This window comes from Gobius niger, assembly GCF_951799975.1.
Source record: "Gobius niger genome assembly, chromosome: 13".
Lineage (NCBI taxonomy): Eukaryota > Metazoa > Chordata > Actinopteri > Gobiiformes > Gobiidae > Gobius > Gobius niger.
In genome coordinates, this window is record NC_136864.1 from 22,462,022 (window position 1) to 22,468,147 (window position 6,126).

Genomic DNA, 6,126 nt, shown 5'->3' on the forward strand with positions numbered 1-6,126 from the left:
GTGTGTGACGCGCTCTGACTCTTGCACTCGGTCTGCGGATGGAGCTATCCCTCGTGTCACCGCGGCTTTCGCTACCGCGAGCGCACTGTCTCACATGAGTGAATGTGGGCAAACTGCTGCTCTGACAGCGAGACCCAGCTGTGATGCGCTGTTCCTCGACAGTGATTGGTCGACTGTACATAAGACAGCGAACGTGGAAGAAAGAGGGGGCTCGAGCAAAATAAGGCCTGTGATTGGCTCTCATACTTCTGCTCAGTGCTCGTCTCCGCGCTCCCGCTCTCTGCCGCTGAGGAGCGGGAGAGGAAAAAGGCGGTATGACATGTCAGGCACGTTAGCTCCCCATGATGTTGCAGCTCGTCAGCATGCTTCTCTCAAGCCTCGGGGCAGCGGTGTAAGTCTATGTGTAGACCCTCTTCCCTTACACTCCCCACGCGCTCTCAAATCCCCGCTAAGAAGCGTAGATCTGAGCGCGCTCTTTTCTCGGCCGATGAGTCTGTTCTCTCCCGGGAGCGTCAGCCCTTTCGGGCAGGGCCCCCCACGCTGCGGCTCACCGCCGTGAGCGGAGCCTGTGGGCGGGCCCGTTTACCCACTCTCACTCAGTGTCGTGGTACGGCCCCTGACAGAGTTTTACCAGGTCTGGAAAGACACAGGGCTCCTCAGAGCGCCCTGGCTGGACAGAACGCTCAGAAGGGGATACGCTCTACAATTCTCTCGGAGACCTCCAGGCTTTCGCGGTATCCTCAAGACAAGGTTACGCAGCGCAGCCGAGACAGCGGCGCTCACAAGAGAAGTGGTTTCTCTGCTACGGCGCGGCGCCATAGCAGAGGTGGAGCCGCTCAGAGCGAGGATGGGGTTTTATTCCCCGTATTTCCTCGTTCCCAAAAAGAGCGGCGGTGTGCGGCCCATTCTGGACCTACGGGTTCTCAATCACTACATTGTGAAGAGGCCTTTCCGCATGCTCACGGTGCAGCAGCTGCTGCAATGCGTCAGGCCCGGAGATTGGATGACTTCAGTGGACCTAATGGACGCATACTTCCACATCCCCATTGTCCCAGCGCACAGGAAGTTTCTCCGGTTCGCAGTCGGGGACAAATGCTACGAGTATTGCCGCCTCCCATTTGGCTACTCCATCGCCCCACGCACCTTCTCGAAGTGTGTGGAGGTAGCGCTGGAGCCGCTTCGCCGTCAGGGTCTCAGAATCCTGACTTACATCGACGATTGGCTTATTTTGGCCTCCTCCCCACTGGAGGCCGAAGCCCACACGGCCGCTGTGCTGAGGCACATTTCTCGGCTGGGGCTGGTTGTCAATCGGGAGAAAAGTCGACTGGCTCCGACCCAGGAATTGGTCTATCTGGGTTTGCGCTTGGATTCCAAGGGCATGAGGGCCTCCCTCTCCCTGGAAAGGCAGTCGGTGATTCTGGATCTGGGTCTACGGGTGTTGGATGGTCCGCGGATTGTACCACGGCGAATCCGCTCCCTGCTCGGCATGATGGCATCAGCCCACCCGGTGGTTCAACTGGGTCTGCTGCATATGAGAGGCCTTCAATGCTGGTTTTCACGCCTCGAGTCCCGCCGTGTGAGGGACTTGACGCGGGTGCGGTTTTCCCCCTCCGCAAGGTCCGACGTAGAATTCTGGTTGGACCCCGAGCGCCTCCATCGGGGGGTCCAAATGGGCTACGTGCTCCATTACACGGAGGTGTTCACAGACGCCTCCCTGACCGGCTGGGGCGGAGTACTGGGCCATCTCACGGCGAGCGGTGTTTGGCCCCCGTCTCCGAGACACATCAACCTCCTAGAGATGGAGGCAGTGCAGAAAGTCCTCCTACACTTTGCCACTCATCTGCAGGGTCGCCACGTGTTAGTTCGGTCGGACAACACCACAGTGGTGGCCTACCTGAACAGGCAGGGGGGGACCAGGTCCCCCGCTCTCCACAGGCTGGCAGCGGAGGTGCTCAACTGGGCGAGCATCCGCCTGGCCTCTCGGAAAGCGCGCCACATTCCCGGATCTCGCAATGTCGGCGCGGACAGGATGTCCAGAGGGGGCGCCCTACGGGACGAATGGGGCCTGGCACCGGAGGTCGCGGCGGAGGTGTGGCTCCGGTTCGACCTTTTCGCCAATGCAGAGAACGCACAGTGCCCACTCTGGTTCTCGCTCAGGTCAACAGACGGGCCTCCTCTCGGCGTGGATGCCATGGCCCATCGACCACGGCCGTCCGGCCTGCTTTACGCGTTTCCGCCCCTGCGCCTCATTGCACCTCTTCTTCACAGAGTGAGGACAGAGGGCACATTCATCCTGCTAATAGCCCCAGACAGTCCGAGTGCCAGGTGGTACCCCGACGTGGTATCAATGGCACAAGGGGATCCGTGGCCCCTCCCAGACAGACCGGATGCTCTGACTCAGGCAGGGGGGGCCCTCCTGTCCCGTCCGGTACTGGGGCGCAGACTGATGGTCTGGAGGCTGAACGGGGGAAGTTGCTAAACCTTGGCCTCCCCTCTTCAGTTGTTGCCACAATTCAGGGTACTCGGGCCCCGTCTACGACCAGGGCTTACAGGGTCCGTTGGCGTCTTTTCTCTGATTGGTGCTCAGAGAGGGACCTGGACCCTACATCCTGTTCTATACAGGATGTACTGAGTTTTCTCCAGGGTCTGCTGGAGAGAGGCAGGGCCGCCTCAACCCTAGGGGTTTTTGCGGCGGCCATTGTTACCGGGCATGTGGGGTTCGGAGTCCACACTGCTCGCAGTCACCCCTTGGTGAAGCGGTTTCTTCAGGGCGTTCGTAGGCTTAGACCGCCCGTGCGCCGGTCGGTTCCGACCTGGGACCTTCAGACAGTACTGGAGGGCCTCTCGGGGCCCCCGTTTGAACCCATTCGCCAGGCAGGGATGGACTGTCTGTCCTACAAGACTGCGATCCTCTTAGCGCTAACGTCGACTAAGAGGATGGGTGATCTCTGTGCACTCTCTGTGCACTCTTCCTGCATGTCACTCCCTGAGGGTGATGGGTTGATGGAACTCTGGCCCAACCCGGCTTTTCAACCGAAGGTCATTACGTCCGCCTTCAGGTCCAGGGTGATCAGAATTAGGCCCTTCTTCCCCCTCCGCACGCGTCGGCGGAGGGTGTGCGGCGAAACCGCCTTTGCCCGATCAGAGCGGTACGCCACTATCTTGAGCGGACTGCCAGCTTCAGACGCTCAGATCAATTGTTCGTGGGCTTTGGGGTCAGGAACAAGGGTGCTCCGCTGTCCTCCCAAAGATTGGCCCACTGGATATGCCTTGCCATCCGCGCTGCATATAAGGCACAAGGACTCCCTCCGCCAGCAGTGGTCAGAGCACACTCCACACGTGGGGTTGCAGCTTCTACGGCACTGCTCCATGGCGCTTCGATTGAGGAGGTCTGCATGGCAGCCTCTTGGTCGTCCTCTTCAACGTTTGTGCAGTCATATCTGCAGGACGTTGCTACTGGTTCAGTTGCCCACGCAGTTTTGGGTGATGGACGGTCATGAATTCCCCCCCTCAACCCTATGGTGGTTTGGGAGGGAATGACCTGGATTGGTTTGGCCTTCTTGGTGCTCTTGCGCTCTTGGGAGAGACGCTTCTGAGCTCCTGTTTTTCCTGCATGGTCGGTTCGGTGCCTCAGGCGCTCTTGGGAGAGGCGGCCTGGCCGAACTGGACCATATCTTTTCCTCGGGTGCCAGCGCTCTTGGGAGAGGCGGCTTCGGACACCCTTGTTATCAGGGGTGAGTCTGCACTAGCGCTCTCGGGAGAGGCGGCTCGTGCAGGCGTCCCCCGATTGTCTTTTTCCGGGGTGAGGCGCTCTGGCGTTGTTAACGGCTATCGGCTGCCCCTCACCCTGCCCGTGAGCCCCTGCTACCTAGAGAGCGTTGAGCCGCTCCCTGGGATGCATAGAGTTGCCACGGGCCTGCTCCAATCATGCGAGACCATGCCTGCTGGGAGTACATTGGTCGGCCACGGCTGCGCGTTGCTTTATGCAATAGCGCAGCCTAAGGGCAAGCACACAATTGAAGTAGAAATCTAAGTTACCTATGTAACTATAGTTCTACGAAATGTGTGCGCCGCCCTTAGCTACGGGCCCAGCAGGCACGACCTCTCTTCGATGGCTGAGTTCAAAGGAGACGATTGAAGGGAGAGTCCCCCTTTTATAGGGGTCAGGGGTGAGTGGACCCCAAGTATGATTGGAGCGGTCAGTTCTTTGATCCTCTCAGGGCGGGAAGCTGGCGCTTCCGAGAGATATGCAATAGCGCAGCCTAAGGGCGGCGCACACATTTCGTAGAACTATAGTTACATAGGTAACTTAGATATACGCAGCCTCTCCCACATGTCACATAGCTCCGAAAAAGCTCACGATAGAAGCTACCAAGCTCTTCCACGTGTTCCCTATTTAAATAAAGTTACGTGAAGTGTTTTCATGCGAAGTATATTTACACAGAAATGTAACGTGTCGATTTTATAAGCAAATAAAAAGGGGGACTATATTGTGAGGCGTAATGATACGAGGAGTAAAACGTCCGCGCAGTAACTCCTAAAGACTTCCCCCCGCTCACTTCCGTCAATAACCTTTAGGAGTTACTGCGCGGACGTTTTACTCCTCGTATCATTACGCCTCACAATATAGTCCCCCTCTTTATTTGCTTATAAAATCGACATGTTACATTTCTGTGTAAATATACTTCGCATGAAAACACTTCACGTAACTTTATTTAAATAGGGAACACGTGGAAGAGCTTGGTAGCTTCTATCGTGAGCTTTTTCGGAGCTATGTGACATGTGGGAGAGGCTGCGTATGTGCTCCGTTTGCCTGACAGAGCGCACGGACAAAGACCAGACGGGGATATATTAACTCGACTAAAGTGAGGTAAGAACATATTTTAGTATATAAAAACGGTGGCCTATTCCTTTAACTTTGTTCCATTTTATCCTTGAAATCATGACGTAGCCCAATATCTTTTTAAAGCCTTGATTGAAACTTTTTGTAAGGTTTTTCAATGCATTCTGATGTTTTTATTTGGGTGAGGTCAAAATCTAGTTAGAAATAAGACCTAAGAAAAGAAACAGACCTTTTTTAGCTTTTCCTTTAAATAAGAATTAGCACTAAGGTGACCAGATGTCCCAGTTTACTCAGGACAGTCCCAGTTTTGAAGCCTCCGTCCCATGTCCTCTTCGATTTTTCTCCAATACCATCGAATTGTCCCTGTTTTGTACAAGGTCTGTCACAGTTGTCCCAGTTTTTTTTTTTTTTTTTTTACCAGTGCCGTACCAGAAGCAGCGTTTTTTACATTACTTCGGGCCAGGTGTGAATCAAGCATGAAGCTTGTATAGCAAATGAACCAATAAAAAAGTTCAAAACTCTATGTCTATGGTCCATTTAATTGACAATAGACATGTACACAAAAATGATGTTCAAACCTTGAGAAAAAGTCACTTGAGCTCGCACCACAAATTCCCATTGTGTTAATGTGGTAAATCTGGTCACCCTAATTGGCATATAAAAGTGGCCCCTGAGCTAACATTAACATTTTCTTATAATGATGCATGCTATACCTTGCCATGCTTTGATGCAGGGCCTGGCGTCACCATTCATTTGCATGAGGATAGAACGCTCAATTCAAACAGGTCCAGTAAAGCGTTGGCTCACAGATCTAGACCATGTTTGATAATGGAATTGAAATGGTCAAGCAAACTGCCTTAAGTGTTTTCAGAGACTTGTGCTCCAAAGTCTGTCCATAAGAACATGTCCCAAAGCACCGCGTGAAAGTTCCCCCAAACCTCAAAGACTTTGACTTTCAAACGCAAACATCCGTGTAGTGTTAGCGCCTGCTCCGTGGACTTGCTCCGGTTAATTTTCGGGACCCTGAACACTCTCGCGCAAGTTATGGTTGATCCATTTTGGGGCCATGCTCAATCAACCTAATTCTGCAGGGGACACGGGCGCCGGGTACTGCAGTGTGCGCAAGAACTCACTGCTCAACAAAGCAGCTTTAAAGGTCATGTGTTTCTGCCTCCTCTGTGCCTACGAGATTCCTCCGACGCCACTGTTTTCGACGCCCTATGTAAATTCATCACAAACCCACAGCTCGATAATAATTTATGTGGCGGACCGATTTCAATATA